The 22,099-nt window shown below is 50.3% G+C and overlaps 1 protein-coding gene across 2 annotated transcripts in view; it reads left to right on the forward strand.

Moving 5' to 3' along the window:
* The window catches only part of LOC106748754, a 98,161-nt gene that overhangs the window by 64,354 nt on the left and 11,708 nt on the right, over positions 1 to 22,099 (forward strand). Inside the window, exon 1 of one of the 2 annotated variants that reach the window (XM_014627600.1) lies at positions 1,702 to 1,800. The exons of the other annotated variant lie outside the window; for it this stretch is intronic. The gene's annotated coding sequence lies outside the window, so the exon portion shown is untranslated. Of the gene's footprint in view, positions 1 to 1,701; positions 1,801 to 22,099 lie in introns of those variants that run through there. 2 annotated transcript variants of the gene reach the window in all.

Consider the following 22,099-nt stretch of genomic DNA (forward strand, 5'->3'; position numbering starts at 1 on the left):
CGAATTAACGTCTCTCTCTCTCTCCCTCCCTCTCTCTTTCTCTCTATACGACTGTCGTTCGTGGAAACCGGAGTACAATTAAAGGCAAAGAAAATACGACACCCTTTCTTCGCGAAAGCGCGTTTCTCGCGCGCAACGGCGAATCCGTCGTTTTTTTTCCCCCTTTTTCCCGACCGACTTTTGATTTCGGCGAGCGCGCTTTGCCGCACGGCTCGCCGCCCGTTACTTCGCACGTCACCCGCGGGAAATTCCGCCACGAGCTTCGCGGTGAGCGAACACCATATTCGCGTGCGTCCGATATCGATTTCAGTTTTACGGAACGCGGCTTCAATCGCGGGCCCGATTTCAATCGAGTCGATTCGAACCGCTGATTAAAACGATCGTAGGCGCGCCGGCACACCGACCGTAGATTGTATACCATATATTTATATACATGTACACATATATATATATATATATATATATATATATAACTCGCGGATTCGGATGTAGCTCGAGCCAACTATCTCGTCAATGAGATAAAGCTCGGATGGATTAAAGGAAGAGCCGTCGTGCGGTACTATCGGGATGAGGTGGAGGAGAAGGTGAAGAGGGTCGGGGCGAGAGCAGCGGGAAGAGAGGGGGAGGGGGAGGAGCAGAGATAATAGGGGGAAGGGGGATGATGCAGGAATCCGACTCGCGAATGCGTTTATCTCGATCCACCGAGGTCGCGTTACATGTTCGCCACTGAGAAGCATTTCATCAACGTCATTCGCCCGCAGCCCTCCTCCTCGACCGCTGCACATCTCTCCTCTTTCTCGCCATCCCCCTTTCGCCTTTTGTTCCACTCCTTTTCGCTCTCACTCGGTATCTCGCTTTCACTCTTTCCCTCCCGTCTCTTCTCTCTCTCTCTCTCTCTCTTGTTTTCTCGGTCTCTCTTTCTCTCTCCTTCTCTCCGCTCATATCCTCCTTCTTCCTTTGTGGACCCTCGTCGTCTCTCTGGGCGATTTTGTTTTCTCCCCGCTGATCTCTTTTTCTTCCCGCGACTACGTGCGCGAATATTTCCTCGCCTTTGCTCTTGGCGCACGGACTTGTATCGGCACGAACGTGTTTCGTTTAAACGAGAGAGTCTGCTGAAACGACGACGACGTCGCATCGTCGACGACGATGCCGCCTACGACGACTCGTCGTCATCGTCGCGAAAACGAACGTTTCCAAGCATATCATAAGCCGAGAACGGCCGGAATGTACTTTCCCCTCCCCCCTCCCTGCGGAGTTCGCTTCTTTCGTATACTCTGCGAAAGTATCGTCTAAATGATTCCGTCAACTTTTTCCAACGAGACACTTTCTCCCCTCTCTTCCCCTTCGCACGGAAATTCCTCGTCACCTCTGCGAACGCGCTCTGCAAACGCATGGAAACATCACCTTTCCGCATACAACCCGAGACAACGGAGCGTGCGTATTAAAACGATTTCGTATCCCGGCGCAATACCGAGGGTGTCTGTACACCACGTGCGCGCACCGAGTAATATAATCGCGATAAGTCGCCGTGTAGAACAATTATTGCGAAATTAAGCGCGTCTCAAGGGCGCGCGCGCGCGCGCGCACCGCTTTAACCGAATTACGTTTAGCGCGGCGCGATTATTACGACATTAATTTCGTTTTATGCGTCCCTGTTGCAGGTTAGGTCGGAGGAGCAAGTCTTGCCCCCCCCNTCTCATCTGCCACGAGAGAGGAAAACAACTCCCTTCCGCCCGCCGTTATTAGACGACCGCTGAACAAGCGCGCCGCTGCAATAAACGAAATCGCCCGAAGGAATCGGTGAGCACGTCATCTTCTCTTCCTTCTTTCTCGTCTCCTTCTTTTTCCCGCCGATCCGATCGTTTTTTTTTTTTTTCTTTCGAGAAAGGCATTTTCGTTTGCCCCGGACGAACGGAGGGCGGAATTCCTGAACTTGCTTATACACCCCCACCCCCTCGCTCGCAAATTCGACGTTAGTTTTCCGCACTGACAACCGGAGAATGTAAAATACGGGGTGGGAGGGGTTGTTCCGCGATGAAACCACCATGAACGGCGCTGCTCGCTCTTACGTGCGTCTTTTGGCGGTGACGGTGTGTGTTGTCGAAACCACTTTGACGACGGTTTCACTCAGATGCAGCTCATCCGCAGCGCGCGAAGCTCATAATTATGATTTATCCGTGCCGAAGATCCTACAGTTTATACATAATAGCGCGAGTTGTAATATATCGTTGCGGCCAGATAGCGCTCGAGACATTACTTCCCTCCGTGTCTATCATCTATCACGGTGCGCTGCACACGCTGCACCACTTAATCTTAATTATACATTTGCATTGTGAAGGAATGTTTGAGAAAGGATAATTATCGTCCCCCCCCCCCCNTCTCTCCCGCGAATAGGAACAATGCTACCTTTTTCGCGCGTAATAGACGCGATTCAGTAAACCCGACGTGCGATATTATAACGTTGGTTGGTTTGCCGGGGGTAGAAGGGGAGGATTGGCGGGGTGTCGAAAGGGAAAAAAAAATATACATTCGCAAAATTGCTACGACCGGACGGTCGCCGGGCTCTTGTTTCGACGTCGAAATGTGCGCCAACCGAAGTTAAATTTTTCAAGCCACTTGTGCGAACGCGATTTGCCTCTCTATCGGCGCAATTTTTGCAATACACTTTTGAATACACTCGCCATCGCTTACACCCGGGCTGCCGGGGCCGAGCTTTTCATCGAAACAGAATAGTAGTCTACGTGAAAGGGCAAAAAAGACAGGAAGAGGAAAAAAGAGGAAGAATGAATAGGGAGGCGCACGTATGTTATCGAACGAACACGTCGATTGTCGACGGCAAAAATCGGCATTCTGACTACCTGCTATTACGCACGAATTTTTATGCACAGGTTCGCATCTCCGCGGTAGTGGGGGGGGGGGGGGAGGACGAGCAAAGATCTAAATCCACNTAAATCCACCGGATTATCATCGTTTCCTTTGTTGTCGAACCGAATGGAGGCCAAGAAATGCGGCGACCGCGCTTAACGGAGGGGCAAAAATGTCAAACCGCATTTTCGCGTGCGAGCGAGCCCGTCGTATACGTTACTGTAGTAATTGTCTTTGAGGGCTTAAGACACCGTCGAAAAAATTCGGTAATTAAGATGGCCGCCGCTTCTCCTGCCCCCTCTTTGGTCAGGACGAGGTTTTTACCGGCGTCGGATGCCGCCGTCGCTGCGATATTGCATGCCGGCGGAATTTCACAGACTTACCGTGGACGTCCTCGTGTTTAGCGTCTGATTTCGCGATTTTATCGGCCGCGCTCTCTCGTAATCCCGGGATGTTCCCGCGTCGGTGCAAACGTGCGGCGCGAAACGAAGGGTCGTTAGAATTCCGAAGGTATGTCGGACGGCTATTCCACGAGATGAACGGAGGCGAACGTAAGCGCTTCGGAGACACTTCGCTGCAAAATGCCGTGGATCAGCGCGGAAAGCCCCTCGGTATCGAACGGAAACGTCGATGTCGGGGGAAACGAGAAAGTTACGTATCGATGAAGGAGAGAGAGAGAGAGAGAGGAGGACGTCTCTCTCTCTCTCTGCTGTAACTGGCGTGATTCCAATGGCCGAGCAGGGTGGCAAGAAGGGCGAAATAGAGGCGGACGCAACACCCGAAAACGAGTCCAGGCATTCTCGAAATAGGCACCTGGAATGTCGACACTCGCTAGAGCTATTCTCTATCCGACCTCGCCTCCGTGTCACCGCCTATCTCCTCTTCCTCGCCGCCCTCGTGCCTTCGTTTGTCTTCCTTCTTGACCGCCGGCCATTATGATCGCCGCTGCGGTGAAAATTTCGGTGACCGGCGGTCGTGTTCAACGCGAACGACAGATAAAGAAATGGCGCTGTATCTCACGTTAATGGATTGGGAAGCCGGCTCTACGACTTTGTTCTTCATTACTCAGTCCTCGTAATGATAGCCGGAGAAGCGAGAGATCAACGAGCGCGTGCATGGGTTAAAAAATACCGTGAGATTCGACGTTATCCGGCTCTCCGCCGGCCTCCCGTTCTGTTTCGCGCGATTATTTTCGCACCTCTCTCTCTCTCTCTCTCTTTCTTTGTCCCTGCAAAGAGATACACCTTCCTCTTCGGATGCCCGTTGAAGCTGAAGAAAGCAACGTTCCTGCGATCTCAGAGAGACATAGCCGAGATATGGACGGAAGGCAGCCGGCGAGGAACCGAAGTGGAGGACGAAGTAGGGGCCAGAAAAAGATACCGATGGCATTTAGTAGCTCTACTCGGAACGTTTTAGATAATGACTGGGCTGGATCACCGGTCTAGACGCTGCAAAGGGAACGGAAGGCCTTCTTTTCCTCTCGTTCGGCTCACCCTTCCGCTGAGTGAGACGAGGAAGCAACAGCAAGAGAGAGGGAGAGAGGAGTCGGTGCGAGAGATCGAGCGAAGCATAGGAAGGAACGAAGATAAAGGTGGTCCGGCCGGCGATAGCGGGAGCTTTCATTCCGAAGCATTATTCACGTCGTTTGCCGGGCAAACGGACGAGCCGGAAAACTCGCCGGAGCGAGAAACATTGCGTTTTCGAGTGCGTCGCTGCCAAAAAGAGGAAAACGTTGTGTGTGTTTTCCCCCGGTTCGTACGTACCTACGATGGCCCGCCGCCATTGCCGACTCGGTGGTTGTACATCCGCGGTGTCGACTCTCCGCAGCCTCAATTTTTGTCTCTCCTCTTTCCCTCTCTCTCTCTCTCTCTCTCTCTCTTTCTCTCTCTTTTTCGCCCTCGACGGTTTTGTACGCGCGCCTCTATTTGACCGCCTTTTTTCGGCAACGAGAATGCCGTGTGTATACGTATCGTTTGCTGGTGGATCACGTCGAGAGAGAGAGAGAGAGAGAGAGATAGAGGAGAGAAGCTGGAAGAGATATTGATGCAGAAAAGAGTATTCGTATTCGGCAGAATCGGTGCATATGAAAAATCCGGAATTGCGAGGTTCGTACAGGGTGTCTCCGAAAGACAGGATCGAACTGTCTGTATTCCTCTCTGCTTCGATGAGATCGCGCGATCGTAGACACGAGAACGCTTCCCTCCTCTCTCTTTCTCTCTTTGTTCCCGCTGGGAATATAAATTCACCTGTATTTTATGGCGTCCAATAAGATCGGCAAGCTCCTCGGTGAAACGAAGCGAAAAAATGGATGGAATCGCGGTTGTACGCACATCGGTGGTGTCCTTTGCGGAATCGACGAGAGAGGGGGGTGGGAGAGTTGTGACGATCATCGATTGCATTTCCGGGATTGAAATGCACGGCAATCGCATTGAAACACCGGTTACCGCGCGATAAAGCCACGGCGGCGGAGTCACAAGAGTGGTCAACAAGCTCATTCGATGGCCGCGCTCGACCTTTTTTAAATACAGTGCCGCGTGCGGAGGTAATTAAACGTTTGCGAGCGCGCTCTCGAAAAGAGGCAGGATGGAAATCGAGGACGGGAAATAGAAGTTAATCCCGATGCGACCGTTTCCAAAGGACTTTGCGCCGAGTGTCGCGTGAAAATGCCCCCGGGCTTCAGCCCGAGAGCGTTTGTCGTTCGCGAAACACGTGTTACCTCAGATTAGGATGGCGCGCAAGCTTGTAATAAACGTTCCTCCGCGTTCAAAAGCTCTCTCTCTCGACCGACCGACCGACCGACAAGTGAAAACTGGACGAATTTATTCGAGAGTGTTCTTCCGCGTAATTATCGCGACTTTTCGCTGTCCAAATCCGACCCTCCCGATGAAAATCACGTCCACCACTCTCTCTCTCTCTCTCTCTCGTATGCGGGGATGGGTGAAAAGGGTGAAAAGGGGGGAAAACGAGAGGGAAAAAATCCCGTTCCGCCCCTCACAAGCTCGAAATTCACCGTGGACGCGCGCGCTCGTCGCGTCTCGTAAAACTTTAATCGCGCCCGGCATTAAATCCGAAATGTCTGGGCGTTATTATACGAAATTAGCTCGGCGCGCGGCAATATTAGGCGAGAATATAGTTATAACTTTTGTTGCTCGCGCGCATCCGTGTTGTCGCACGGCAGTGGGCAATAATTTGCATACCGAAATTGCGACGACGGCGACAACGACGTGCGCGTTCCAAGTTGCGCGTGTCGTCCCGTCCCGTTGCGATCGCGCCCTTTTTCATCGTCATTCTCGACGTTACGAAACGAACAGCGCGCTGAGGTACTTCGCGTCACGACGACGACACGGTGGTCACCGCTGCGAGAAGACCTGTTTATGGCAACGCGCACCGACTACGGCGAAAGTCACGTCGCCGTTTAAGTCTTTAGAAAGTGCGGACAGGGTCGTTAGTGCGAAACGAAGACCATTTACAGTCGCGTAAGAGAAAGATATATCGCAATTATGTCCAGGAGTAGTAAAGCCGAACGTTGCGCCCAACCATTTTTTACCTTTTCCCACGCTTCGAGAGACTTGCGTCATCGACCCCTTTGAACGCCCTCGTAATAATCGATTTCCAGCGGGCAATCGAGGGACCACGCGGATGAAGAAATACGCGCCTCTTCGTTTCCCCTCCTTTTCCGAAGGTGAAAAAGCCGATGCGCCTGCGAATTACGCCGGGGTTTACGCGTGATATCGAGCGGGAATCTCGGTTACAAGGGCGAGAAAACGGGGAGGAAAAGGGAGAAGTTAACACGGCGTACACGGAGCAGCCTCGGGGAAACGCGATCTTTCTTCATGAAAGGAGCGTTGACATATTTATAACAGGCCGCGCTTCTTACATCTCCCGCGCGTTTCGTCATAGACAGTTCGCGCGTTGTACCCTCCGTGCATGCGGGTGCCGTGTTGCTCGCCGCAAGAAACCTTGTCGCAGGCGTTGTCGACACGCTCTCCGTCGCCTCCCCGAGAGCACCGAGCGCGACGGGTCCTCCAGGATAAGAGTCCCTCTCGCCGACTTTGTCCCCCGTTCAAGCCGAGACGTCTCGCAGCTTCGACGCCTCCAGGCCGAATTTGCACATGCGAAAAACGAGTGAAGGATTCCGCGGCACGAGGGGAGATTATCGGTAGATTATCCCGCTCGTAAATTTTCCCTTCGACCACCGGCGAGTTCCACGAATCCGTGTCTAATCTGCCGGGCCGAGTGTCTCGGTTTTCGGCGAGGACCTTGTCGATCGACAATGCGACGATCATCGACGAGGCGGTCGCACAAAAAACATTCGCTAACGAACACAGTTTCGCTATTCACCCGGTCCGTTGGTACAAGCTTCCTTGGGTCCCGCTGAAAGGAATGTTTTCGGTTTCAAACCACTCGGTACATGGCTATCCTCGGGTTCGTTTCCTTCCCTTCGTCTCCTCACCAAGCCGACACTCGTCGTCGTTGAGAAGAAGGCGTTAAAAGCGTCTTTAGTCTGTTGGCCTTGCCCCTCGGATTAACACCTGTTTACTCGCGAACGCCCCGAGAGACCGTTCGCGCAAGGAGATCTGAAGGAAACGGCGTGTGAGCTTCGAGTCCTTGCCGAGGACGAAGTATAAAAACGTGTTGTGTCGAACGGAACGCGCAGCGACACGGGGATCACATACACTGTCGTCGTGATCAGTTATTACGCGCTATCGATGAATAATTTTATCATATCAATTCAACTTGTTCATTTAATTTTCTTCATTATACGGCCAATCGTTTCCGTGCTCTCTCATACTGAAAAGAGCGAATATACTTTACGAATAATTAAATTCGACCTTTTCGAATTTAACGCAGAAAGGAATGGATTTGTATTATTCGTCGCTCCTTTTTACGGTGAATATTATTTGTATATTATTATGTAGTGAATATATTTGATATTATAATAATTGCCGTAATGGGGGAAAAATTAGATGTCATTATAGTATAATGACAAATTGTGATGACATTATTGCTATTATTATATTAAATAGCTTATATTCGCGTAGGATTTTATATCGGTGTGGAAAATCGTCATTACTCGTTTTTCTTTTTCAATATTCACCACGGAAATATGCGTACGGCTTTTATCTCGTTTTTTTTTTTCTCTAAACTATTTCCATCCGAAATCGGGATAAATCCAGATTTGAACGCGGCAGCCTTAGGAAAACGCGATGCGGAATATTTCCTCGTGCAACACCAGGTAGAATATTTTTGTCCTGTCAGATTAGCCAAATTTCACACTGTGAGGCTTCATCCGCTCGCCGTGAGCTTTTGCGCCCTAAACATCCGCGTAAGCTACGTTCACGGCAATAATACCGCCGGATATTCGCCTCATCCTTCCCCTCCTGTCCGCTATCGGCCTTTCAGCGTTTTCCATATTTCAAAGTTGCGGGACGAAGTTGGAAAAGTTTTCATACGATCATACTTGTTACACTGAGGGAGATTTATAGGGCGCTTCGATTCGTCGTCGTCAAACTTTGCACGATCGATTCCAAGCGTCGTGCATGCGTGTGTGTGTGTGTGTGTGTGTGTAGATCCGCCCACGATTTTTCGGGAACCAGGTAGCACGAGGTTGTTATCGCGGTCGGGATTGATCAAACGGATCGTAAGTTACAAGAAAATGAGGGAGAATTAGGCGAATTTTGGTTTTATCCCTCGAGGTGTGAAACGTAGACAGACACACACATACGAATGACAGACGACTGACACGTTATATGTCGCGCGCGCTTCTGTAATTATTCCTGTTTACTTTTCATCTGTTTTAATGGCGAGCGAGATATATGCTGATCTAATGGCTCATCTGCCGACGCGTTATTTCTGCCGGAAGAAACTCGGCAAGTGCTTTCTCTCTCTCTCTCTACTTCCTTGCTCGCGAACGACGCGACGAGAATTCCCCATTGGCGTCGCGCACTTCAGCCGGTATCAAGGAAGACGGGTATTTCATTCGCTTAACGTAAATGGAATCCCTTCGAATTACTATCGTACGATAACCCGCGGATAAATAGTCGACTTCGTTCTCCTTCGTATTTGTTATTTCATTCGGCGTCTACGCGCGAAACGAAGAGAAAATAAAACAGCAAAGGAGAATAAAGGCTTCTCGCGATCTATTCTGCAAAATGAAACATTGAGCTCGCTATTAATACGCGGATCGGTGTATATTTTCGTCCGTCCCCGGTTGGGCAAATTTTGCACTACTGTACGTCGGGCATTGTCGGGATGTCCTTTCTCTTCTTGATGCCGCTGTGATTTTCCTCTACTTTTTTCTCATTCAAAACGCACTATCGAGCAGCGTTGTTGTTTGGCCCGCTGCGTTCCGCGTGCGGCGGCGACGCTGTGTGTTCGAACTTTGTCAGCAACGAAGAAACTTTTGTCGTTGACAGCATTGTCGCGGCGGTGGAAGAGGAAGGTCGACGACGTTGTTGCAAAAATAGTTTTACCGCGAGTGTAAATCCAGCGACGAGCGCGGGGAGGAACTTGTTGTATGCGCGACGGCTATTCCTGTAAATCCAATTTGCGATGAAGGAATAGCCGGGATCGACATTTATGCGCCCGCCCGCAAAAGAAACACACCGGCGATGTGCATCCGATGCATCGTAGTTAAGATAAACAGCTTTTTATAACTCGAATGAAGTTACGACGAATATATTATAAAGATATACGAGAGAGAGAGAGAGAGAGAGAGAGAGAGAGATGAAGTTGTTAATAAAGTTATATATTTCGCACGGAAGTTAAATTACGCATAAAAAATGAGACACACTTTTCTACATTATCTTAACGTGATGTATATTAATATGACGTAACAAACATGGCCGTTCCGTCACGCGTAACGATATTTACGGGTCCCCCCCATGGCTTTTCCACGTATCTAATTTATCCAAATGGCCTTGGCGTCGATTAAAAATGTGCAATATCGACGCAAAGATTTTGCATCGATGCGCCCGGGATGGATACGTGCAAACGCTTCGGTAATTCCGATCTGACACGCTAATAATTTACATCGTTCCGGGGTAGCTATAATATTCCTACGTTATCAGATTACGTATTCTATTATAATAACAGCGAAATGAATATTGTAGGTCGATCTTCTACCCCCCCTCTCTGCCACGCCCACACACGTCCCTACGTACATAATGCAGTTTATCCCCAACTGCCGTAATATATCCGGTGTTAATTATCCAAAGCGGAGACACGCCGTCACAATCCGTTGTTAACGAGAGTAAATTATAGAATGCGAATTCTAAATATATCGGGGACAAAGTTTCGCTCTCCCTCTCTTCCTCTCTTTATCTCGCTCTCCCCTCTAGTGCGAAACAATAAACTCTGAACTCTCTCTTCTTTCTCTCTTCCCCGCTAAACATCCGTTCCATATATTCTGTGAGCCACGAATTTTCGTCGCGCTTTGAAAGGTTTTGAGAATTTTTCGTCGGCTTTAATTTGTCGAATTGAAGGAAGGAAGGGGGGAGGGGGGGGGGGGGAAAATGCCGTTAACAAAACCCCACACGTCGTTAAATAATACGGTTTCTTTGCAGTTTTCTTTTCGAAATAATTCTACGCCCTCCCTCCCTCTCTCTCTCTCTCTCTCTCTCTCTCTCTCTTTCGCGCATGAGTTCGTATAAAATCGCACGGGGATTCCATTGTGTGTGATTTTTTTTTCCTTCCCGACCGTTAAACGCAAGTCCGCGCGATTAGAGCTCGGATTGTTTAATTAAGGAAGGGAACAATGGCGCACTGTTATGGAAGTCGATGATTGTAGGTGGATATTTTCGCGATTACGTGTCGTTGCGTTCCCATATGATGCGCGAGGCGATCGGAAAGGGGAGCCGAGCGATCTTTTTGTACCTCGAATCGTGACGGCAACGCCTCCGAAAATAGCTCGCCGAGACAATGGCGTGTGGCGACCTTAAGATCCCCGCGTGTCTCTCTCGCCCCCCCTCCCCCCCCCCCCCCNGACAATGAGTTTTATTGTCCGACCGTGACGAGGGAACGCTTCCCGCTTATCTATCGTCAATCACAGTCATCAGGCGGCGTCCCGCTCGCAGATTTCGGAGGCAGATTTCTGCGACACACGAACGTCGTCGGGAGGGTCGATCTGCCGACGATCTTTCTTGTATCTCCCATCGCGCAAAAAGCGGTTGCCGACAACGTCTCTTCCTCCCTCGAGCGATATTCTCTCCTTCACCTGTTCCGAAAGTCGGCGAATTGAAAAGTGCGCTTTTTGCCGCCGTCGTCAGGACGAGAGAACGTTTCCTCCGCTCTAAGACCGACGATATACCGAAAACTTGCCCACTTTCCGGAATCTCGCGGCGAACTATTAAATAAAGAAACCGCACGACAAATCCTGGCGACGGGGGTGGTGGGACACGTCGCCGGTCGAGTTAAGCCGGCGGAATGACTCCCATTGAAAATTTATCCACACACATCCGGGGACACGAAGGAGAGAGGGAGAAACTATTCCTTCGAGAGAAAGAGAAACAGCGGGTGGCGAGTCTCGGGACAATTTGAAACAGTGGGGTCGCATCTGGCTTCTCCAGCGGTTCCCCGGAAGAGGAACCTTCTCGGTTACACGCGTGGACTTTGCACCGGGTGGGCGTGCACCGGCGTTGTCCTGTCGAGGACCAACTGTGTGAAGTGGGATGGCGATCTTTTGTCGTATCCGTCCTGATTCTTCACCGCGTCGGCAACGACGCTCCTCTCGGCCGCTTTGACGATTCACGGGCCGGCCCGAAATCTCGATGAAAATTAAAGTGAAAGAAAAGAAGGGAGGACGCTCGGAAATTCAGGGAAACCGAGGAATCCCACCGACCTCGCCATTCGCCAAGGCGACTTCGGAAGTCGGTCCTGTTTCTGCGTGCCCGACCGGATCTTTAATGATCTTCCCGAGGGGACGGGACCTCTCTTTCTCTCTCTGTGTGCCGCGAGGATTCGAGTCGAGAGGATCGTCGCCTAGCGAACATAGTGACCATCGCCGACGTGCGAAATTACGACCCGATTTTCATTCGATTTTCACTCACCGACAACGGCGGCAACCGACAAGGTAACAACTTTGCGACTATCGCGACTGAAAATCCTCGATTTCAGCGGAGGGGGGGGGGGCACTTGTTCGGGTTTTTTTTTTGTTAAACCAACCTGCAACGTGCGCATTAACCGTGTGTGGGCCGGCGGATGCGCACACGTTTAGATTTATAACATGAAGCGCGCGCGCGAGCGATGTTCATCGATCTCTCGCAATTCATTGCCGCGAGCAATCAATCTGTATAATTTGCACGCGCCACAGGCGAACACAGTATTACTTCCAATAGATTTGGTCGGTAATCGTACATAATTCACTCGTTTGTTTGCTCAGCCGAAAGAACACAGGCCGCGAAATCAACGGTCGTTATTCCGTTTTATCGCATGGCGACAAAAGTGATTAGTTTCGCGCAACCGATGACATTTATCGCGGTTTATCAGAATTATCAGACATCTGCCCCCGGCCGTGAACGCCCTCACGCGCGTAACTCTCTCTCTCTCTCTTTCTCTGTGTGTGTGTGTATGTGTTTCTCGCACGCAGTTGAATAAAATTCCCTATTCCCGGGTTGCGTAATGTCTCAATGAGACCGGAAAAAAAATAACGCTACGAATACACCGCCGATTTACGAGAAAAAAAAGTGAAATAGAATATTGAAAAAACAGTCCAGGCGAGTCCTGTGCACTGCGCGACGCGGCGCCAAATATCGGAATATCGAACACTGCGCGCGCGCGCGCACCGTCTAAAAAACTAAATTAAAACAGCGTCAAATATTGGCAGTCGTTTTGTATCGATGGCGACTAATCTCCGGCGCGATAAATCACTAATCTCCTTTCTTTACAAACGTTACGAGCTACAAATTACATTTCGACGAAGAGAGATTACCGTGTCTTCGGTTTACGTGTCTGTGTGTGCGTACGTACACACACACACACACACATATATATATATATATATATATGTATATATATATATGTATGAACGAAAGAGCAGAGTTGGCCGTCGGCTTCTGTGATGTGTACACCGGCTACACACCTGCCGACAGTCGCGCGCGCGCGACAGACGAAAAAGAATTATCGTATTTCGAGCCGTCTTTTCGAGCGTTTGGATTTACATCGCGTGCTCGCGCGAGTTGCAATAAAAAGGCATCAAGCCTGTCGAGATTCTGAGAAAATATTAATGCACTGGGAGAGAGAGAGAGAGAGAGAGAGAGAGAGAGAGAGAGAGACATCATACACGGTCGCGTACAGCATAAGTCACGGCGCTTCTCGCCGCCGACCGTTATTTATTGCTGGCCCGGATGTGCAATTTTTCAAAGTTTCCGAACTCGCGTGCGTATCGGGAAATTTCGCGAAAGCCGCCGACTCGGCATTTCCTCGCCGAGCTCTCTCTCTCTCTCTCTCTCTCTCTCTCTCTCTCTTTCGAACTATTATCTTTCGACGATAAGACATATTTTAGCGAGACTCGCTCTATTGATAAAGGAAGGGGACGATCATCCCGCGACAATAAGGGGTGCCGACGAAGGAGACGTCGCGAGGATGCTCAACACCCGGTTCTCGCTAGTTAGCCACGATCGGGGACAGCGAATTCCACGGATCTGACCGACCCTTACCCCTTCCCCCTCCTTCTGTACCGGTGGTTAGAACTAGGACCGTCTCCTCGCAAGTTCGTCGACTCGAGTATCGCCGGGCTTAATGAAATTCTCCGTCTGTCGGTGAGGGGGGAGCAACTTCGCTCGTGTCTTTATCGCGAAAACGACCGGGAAGACCCCCTCCCCTTTCCCCCATTTAGAGGGCTCGTATCATTGCGCGCGGTCCAGATATGCCGTGGCGGCAGGTCGTTACGCCCGGAAAAGAGGAGCAGAAAAAGAGAGAGAGAGAGAGAGAGAGAGCACCGGCGGCGTTGCGGAGTTGTTCGCTCGTTCGCTTGCTTTCGTAGCGTGTAATCTATCTTGCCCCGGGCGTATTTCTGTAAAAGTAGCTTAACGATAAACAGGTACATATATATATTTATTTATATATTTGTCTATATGTACCGTGGAGTCTCCGTCCTAATAAAGCAAACGCGGTAAAAGTAGTATCCGCCGTACTCGGCGGAACGGTGTCTTTGAACCGGCGTCGCGCAATCCTCTCCGTCGCCGCTCGGCTGGATTGCCTGTCCACCGATTTGCGTCTAGACGGAGAGAGAGAGAGAGAGAGAGAGAGAGAAGGAGAAGGAGTTTCAGCGATTGAGTAAACCGGGAGCAGCGTGACGAGAGAGAGCGCAGAGCAATGAGGGGAGAGAGAGGACAAGGGGTGAGTCGGAGAGAAGAAACATAGCCCGGGGGGAGGGGGGGGGACGAATTCGCGCAAATGGACGAGACAGATTCGACTTGATTTTCGGCTTCGTCGCGTATTACGGATAGGTATTTCCCAAATTCGATAACGGGGCCGCCTTTCGAAATAAACGACACGTGCAAAGCTCTCTCTCTCTCTCGATGGGAGGGGGGTGACGCGGCAATCTGTGCGTCGATCGCGGGATTATTTCCGAAAGCGCGCGCTTTGGAAAACGCGACATAAGCCGCGCGCAAGCGGATAACTGCGCGCGACTTCGCGCTGTCGATACGCGAAATCTTCCCGAACCGAGTGGTGTCGCTCGCGCGGGAAATCGCGCGAATTGTTCTCCTTCTCGTGATCGAAGCCTCGATATTTATTACCCTCTCATGCGACCGTATCGACGTCCGTTCGTAGTCTCCTCCTTCCTCCCCATCTTCACCCGAAGACGACGTTCACGTGCGAATCCTCGATCGTTCCGCTGGAAGATCGTCACTAATGCCGTGAGAAAACAAATCGTGCTTTACGTCGGTCTCGGGAGGAGGGAGGAGGGTTCAACAGGTTGAGGAAGAGAGAACGAGGGGCACCGCACGGTGTGGTGGACCGCCGCCCTCCGCCTTTGACGAGATCGCAAAGTTTGCCGCGGAAAAGGGATTTTTTCCCCCTCCCTCTTCTTCCCTTTTCGCCCTCTTCCGGCTTCTTCCTCGGTCCATCGAGCCACCAGACAGGCTCTACTGCGTTCACCCCATTGAAAGCCAGCCCCTTCCTCCTCTCTCCGAGTGTTCGAACAGCTGGGAACCCTCGGGAGAGCTCGCTACTTATTCTAACCCCTTACAGGGGCCTACCAGTAATATCGCTAATTCCCATTATATTAAATTCTAAACTGTGCCTCGCATCTCGTATCGCCCTCTCTCTCTCTCTCTCCCCCCCCCCTCGTCCTTTACGACGAAGGGAACCGTAAAGCGTTCATTAAGCGCGATTGCACAAAGCCAATTTGAAATGGTACTTCAATCAAAAGTCGTCGTAGCAACTGTCGCGTGCGGAACGGTTGCTGCCAGGGAGAATAGCAGGGGGGAAGAACAGTTGGAATTTTTGTCTCGGGATTTCACAGGAATGGAGAGCGGCCCGATAGAATTAACTGTGTTGTTCGCGGTAACGCGGAGGAGGAAACGCGAGACGAAACTTTACGCGTGCGAAATCGAGAAATTCGAGGAATGCCGCGCCATACCGGCGCTCCGGCGATTTATCGCGCCAGACATTTGCGTATTTATCGGCCCGTCCGTATAATTTGCGCAATTGCTTCGCCGGCGACCGTCGGAGGAAGAGAGAGGAAGAGAGAAAGAGAAAGGGAGGGAGAGACAGAAAAGGAAGAGAAGTAGACCGCTTATGGACGAAACGATTTTATCAGGTATCCGTTGTTTTATTCGCTCCCGCCGCGGAGAGTGGAGGCAATTTCTCTACCGCGCGGTAGCGCAAAGTTAACTTCGCAAACTCCGCTTTCATCGAAATTCGCGCGCATCCGCCGGCTTAAAGCATTAAATTTCAATAATATTGAAATCATCCGTGCGATGTACTTCGGAACGTCGGTCGGCGCGCGCGCGCCAACTTTGCGCGTCGACTACGCTCTCGCGTAGTCTGCAATTTTTACTTCCATCGGCCGAATATTGAAAAAAGCAGGAAGGAGAGAAACATTTTAATCACCGGCGCCGGAAGGCGTCCCAAGATCGGGACGGTCTTTACGCGATCATGCGCGAATGCAAATTTTCGTTAATTGGATAAATTTGCTCGTTTTTTGACGCGACGAGTGAAGTAAAGAGAGAAAGAGAGAGAGAGAGAGAGAGGCGCCGTATTTTTCCCCGCGTTTTTCCCCTTCGGCCCCACCCTGCATACTCGCATCATAGAGAGGACGTATCGCGCCAGGGGGTTGATTTATCATTTTTACGACATCCGCAAGCGAGCGACGCGCGAGATTCACCGTCAAAGGGACTGTCAATAAAACATCCATTACGAGGGTGGTTTAAAGGCCAGGCTTTCGGAGACACGCACGCATCCCGGCGAGATTCAATCTCGCATCATTACGATGGTATCACCGTAATACCGGGTGTCTTCGGCGATCCTTAGCTCGAAAGAGCCTGTTGCGGCGGCTCGATGCGCTACGCGGAATAATATCATCGAGAGCGAATTTATAGGTCGTGGGAAAGGTATGCGCGGACGGCGCGCATTGGTCGAGATGAGAGAGAAAGAGAGAGGGGGGGGGGATAGGTCGAAGAGACACACGTAGTCGCAGGTTGGAGCGAAGGAAGACGAAGAGGAGGAAGAAGAAGACCAAGAGGAGGCAGCGGGAAGAAACGCTACGGCTGGTGGCAACGCGCCAACGATCGATTGCGAGTACACAGAACGCGTGTGCTTTATACACGGAAAGAGAGAGGGAGAGAAAGAGAAACTCGTAGCGGCGATGTTTCTCGTATACGTGGTGAGTGACGTACGCGAGGGGGTTAATAAAACTTTGTCTCTTCCGCCGCCGTGTGCATCCCGGAACTGAAGCAAACGTGCACCGGCGTCACCGGGTGTACGAGAGGGCGAGAAGAGGAGAATCGTAGAGTATCGACGAAGCGAGGAGAAAGAGAGATCTCCGGGTCGCAAGTCGGTTTTCTTTCGCGAGCGACGACGCACCTCTCCTCTTTCTTCTCTTGTCCTCGCTTTTTTTACGTCATTTTATTTTTTCTGGTAAAAAATAAAAAGCGACGGCAGTAAAAAAGAATATATATATATATATATATACGTACATACCGGCCACGTATCTACAGAAATGCGAAATAAAATTAAGGGAACTTGAACGAACGAACGAACGAACACAGGAAGCGTAAAGCAGAGATCTTGAACGATAAGCGCGACTTTGTATAACGAACGTATTTTATAGCCATTATTTGTGTTACGTTATCTGTAACAAGCATCATTTGTTACGGACAACAGTTTATCAGATGCACCGGGAAGCAGCTAGCGCTGGCGGCAGCGGATCATGGTAGAAAATGTTTCTTTAAAGTTTCCGAGAGCTTACACGCGCTACGAGCAAGAATATCGGAAATATGCGATGCACGTAACAGTAAAGAATTTATGTAGATGCGCGCGCGCCCGGTGTTTCTTCTTTTTCTACACTCCCTCTCTCTTTTTCTCTCTCTCTCTCTCTGTCTTCTCTTTCCCCATGAGCGTACGTTTGCCTATGTGTACCGTAGCTTATATTATTTGTGCGCAGGATATCTCATAACGGGTGTCACGTGACTCTTATATCGTACCAATTCCTCTCTCTTTCTCTCTCTCCCTCCCTTTTCCCTCCGTTTCTCTGACTAAGCGCGTTATATCTCTATAAATATTACCCCCCGGCAAGGGGGGAGGGATGTTCATACACAGAGAAATTTTCGACACACGTCGATTTTATTATTCCGTGGATTCCCCTTGTTCCGCCGACGGATATAAATTGCGATCCTTCCTGAAAATAATCGTATATTCTCCGCTCTGCGAGGTAGCTAGGTGGGTAGGTTTAGCTAGCTGTGTATCGGGTAACTTGCATACCAAATATATACAGTTAATTTCATATTTGCTTGTTCGTTAATACCGGGGATTTACATGTAATATGGTTTGCATAATCTACGTTACGTGTGAGCCATCTTTTGACGGGTAATCTATGTAAACAACGCTCGGTCTATGTAGACAGTGTCCATAATCGCTTCGTGGTTTCTTCTTGTTTCTCTCTCTCTCTCTCTCTCTCGCTTGCTCGCTCGCTCGCGTAATTTTGAAGCGAAGACGAGAAAAGTCGCGGGAGAAGAAGCTTTCTTCCGGAGAAGACAAATTAGATCTTTTTCCATTGGCGTTCTCTCGATATATCACGCATATCCGCGACTTCACGACATAATCATGCCGGCAGAAAATCTAATACGTACGTATAATGCAACATAGCGAAACAAAACACGAAAATGAGCAAATCGCCCGCGGATACATTAGCGTTTCGTGTTTCCGCGGACGAAATTCGCATACGAGCGTGGAGGATAAAATTCCCCCCTCCCGAAGTTCCGCCGCGATGCATATTTGCATAATTTAAGGAGCGTTGCTTGAGTACTTAAGCAGGTGTAACGCGAGTATCTTTTGTAACGCGACGCCGCCGGTGAATTTCCGTTACCGTGACGTTGTTGACGTTACAACGCCATTAGTGCTCGCAGTACGGACAACGGTGACGGGCAATGACAGACTCTTTGGAATTTCGAGACGCGATCTATCCCGATAAATTTCACCGGACCGCCGTCCTCGATTTCGTGGACGATTCTCTCCCTCTCTCTCTCTCTCTCTTCCACGCTCGAAATTTCGCTTCGAGAAAAGATCCATTCCAAATTGTTCCCGGGGAGAAATCCGTAAATAAAAGTGCGGCTAACCCGGGACACCCAATACAGGGGAAACGGGTGGGAAGCGCGATCGACCGAGAGAAATCGCCGACCGAATTCGACGCGAAGTGCTTTTATTGCACTTTTTATTGCGCGTCCGATCGAGCTTTCACAGATAGCACTTCGGTTTCTTAAATCCTTCTTCGTGCGGGGGAACGTCGCGTAGATATTTCGACGCAGCGTCCGTCGTCCGTTCATCCGAGGAGGAAGGGGAGGTGAGGCAAGAATTTCAAGGGATCGTCGGTATCAGCGTCGTACGATCTCGTTAACGGGAGAGAGAAGGAAGAGAGAGGAAACGCGTCGGTGCTTAAAAAAGTTAACGTATTACAAGCGTCGAAACGCCCGGCGGCGCCTCTTTCTCAAACAATTTTTCGCGATGCGAACGTAAATAAGCCGGATAATCAGTCGTCGGTCGTGCCGTGTATTAAACGGACCCATTTGTATTTGCAGAAGCCGAAAGCGACCTTTTCTTTCTCTCTCTCTCTCTTTTTTTCCGACCAAGAATGTCGATTACGACATTCCTGCGAGTCTCGCGTCGTCGCCAGCTTCTGCGTAAGTTCGGTAATCACGGCTGCAAGTTACGCTCATGGAACGCTTTATACGCGTATTTTAACTTTCTTACAATCCTGCGCGATCTCGGCGATCCCTCCGCTATCGTCCTCAGCTCGTTACCGAAAACGATACCTGCGGAAGCAGGTGGGTCGTAACAGCGGCCGGCACCGTAAAACCGCGTCGGGTAATTAAATTTGTTGTTGCCGCGCGAGATTCGGCTTTTTGAAGTCGCGACGGAAGCGCACGGATGATGCCGCGTGACAGTGATGGATCTCTGATCGACGCGTCGTTATTTCCGGATGAAGCAGTGTATCGTTAATTCGAAGTCGATTTAATTTCGACGGGATAATTTCCAAGCGCGTTAATTGCCGATAGACGAAGGACTCCCCGTCGCTTTCGCGTTCCGACGGATGCGTTTCGTTTTGCGACATGATAATAAGTCGACGAGAAACAAAAGGGGGGGGGGGAGGGGGAGAGTGCATTAATTAGCGTCTATGACGGGACAAGTGGAATTAATCGAAGTTGGAAGCGCGGAGGATAAGGAAAACCGAGCGATTTTTCGCGCGGCAATAATCGAAAAAAATGAAATAAAATATGAAATGTTATCCACATGGACGCCTCGGAACTCGCGGATTCCCGCGTCCTTTCCAACGCCTGCTGATAATAGTAGTGACAGTAATAGTAGCGCTTCGTAACGCGACGCCACGAGGCCGGCTCTTTCCGCGTGAGTAATCACCCTAATAAATATTTTCCGCGCGCGCTAATTCGCATCGAGATGAGTTTAATTAGGGAATATTTTTCAATCGCGCACGCCGCCGTTTATTTGCCACGGCATTTCACGTGCACACCGCGCGTATAGTCTAAATGAAGATGAATGGCGGCAGTCTCGCGGCAATGTGACAAGGTGTCGATGGATATTAACTGATATAAAAAAAGAGAGAGAGAGAATTAACCGCGCGTCTTTGACGATTAAATGGTCGGGAAAATTGTGTGTTATTTTTCCGGGCGATTTTACTCCGACCGTTGTCTCGACAGAGAGAGAGAGAGAGAGAGAGAGAGAGAAAAATTCAATCGTCGATCGTTCAAATTGTCATTCGCGCGCATTCATTCGCGGTGAAACGAAATTTACAGCTGGCAAAAAACGGTTACATTGTTTACGCGCGATTCATTACTCGCGTTTTTTCGATATTATTTCAGGGTATCGAGAACAGCCTTCTCTCTCTCTCTCTCTCTCTCTCTCTCTCTCTCACGAGGCGAGAGTGCGATTTGCTTTTTCCTGCTCGTCGTTAAGCTAATCGAGCGTGTCGTGTCGAACCGTTTGCGAGGTAGCGGAAATAGCGAGACAGCTTAATAATTAACAGAATCGGGAGAGGGTCTCACCTGCGGGCCACTTCATCGTCGAGTCCCGCGGGCTTTCCCTCGCCTTCTTCCGTCGAGTAATGCCCCCCGTGAGAGACTCCGACATAAAGGGAGGAGGATAGTTCCGCCTTAGTGCTTTTAATAATTAATTCGCCGCCTCGCCATGGCTTTGGGCTACTTATCAATACGCTGGAACTCGACCCAGTTACGCAATAGTTTACATCACGTAGCGCGAGTCAACTTGAATTTACGCCGCCGATCGCCTCGACGGGATCGCTTGAGCGAATTGGCGAACCGTGATTTTCTCTTTCTCTTTTTCTTTCTTTTTTTTTATTAATTACCGGGCGGCACGGTAACCCTCATTATCGAAGAATACGTCTCCCGTTTCGCGAGACTTGTATTTACCGAGCACGCGAAGCTCGTCAAAATCGGACGGAGGACCGGACTTTCCCTCCCTTCCTCGTAGGACTTCGACGAATAGATTATTTCCTCCCCTCCTTACGAAGGGACTAAGAAACGAGGGGGCTAATTGGAGATAACTATAGCAGCACGCGCGCGACTCCAGTCCAACTTAATGATCATATGAGGAAGCGCGGCACTTCCAGGATTGAGAGAGAGAGAGAGAGAGAGAGAAGATATCAATTTGCAGTAAAATATCGCAGTCTCTAATCGGGTTAAAGCCCCGTCTAATTCTACGGAAGAGCAGTGCAACAAATCCGGTATTTGAGAAAAGAGAGAGAGAGAATCCAGAAGGGGTTCCGGAATTCGAGACTCGACACTCTGCAGATCACCGAGGTGTCCGAAGAGAAGGCTCTCCTCCGGGGGCGTGAGGGGGTGTAATTTTTCCCTCGGTATTTAACGGAGATTCGAAAGATTCTGACACCTGTGGAGACGCCGGGTCGCCTTCATAAAGGGAGAGCAGGTTGATCTCACGTGAAAGTGAACGCGCAACGAGCGTCGATGCAGGCGTATCGGGCGGAGAACGAGAGGGAGGAGGAGGGAGGAGGCTCGACGTGGCTGAATTCCTCGCGTGACTTCGCGACGATGGATGAGACGCGCGCGAATTATGCACGCGTGCGCGATGTACGAACGATAGGCCGGTAATAAAGGCGGCGGCGGTGAAGACGACAACGGTGACGAGCGGAAGGGGAGCGTTTAAAGAGCTGTTATCCGGACGAGTTAATTGAATCGGTTATTACGGGAGTGACCGGAGAATCCGCTTCTCCCGTTCTCTCTCGCTCTCGGTGGACGAGTGTCCGTAAATTTTCGGCCGTCGAAAAGTCCTCCCCCCCCCCCTCTCCCCTTCCCCGTCGATATGGCGCTGCAAAATTGCGAGGGAGGACACGTCGTTTTCTATGAGCGTTTCCTCGGAAACACCTGATAATGGATTTGACCCGGGGCCCGTCGGGAATTGAAAACAGATCGGACACGATCGCATTTCACTTAACGCTGCCGATATCCTCGTACCGATCGGATTACACGAAATCCATCGGTTTTTTCCTCGTTTTCCCCCTCCCCCCCCCCCCCCCCCCCCC

The sequence above is a fragment of the Dinoponera quadriceps genome, unplaced genomic scaffold, assembly GCF_001313825.1.
Source record: "Dinoponera quadriceps isolate SergipeBrazil2010 unplaced genomic scaffold, ASM131382v1 scaffold3127, whole genome shotgun sequence".
NCBI classification, from domain to species: Eukaryota; Metazoa; Arthropoda; class Insecta; order Hymenoptera; family Formicidae; genus Dinoponera; species Dinoponera quadriceps.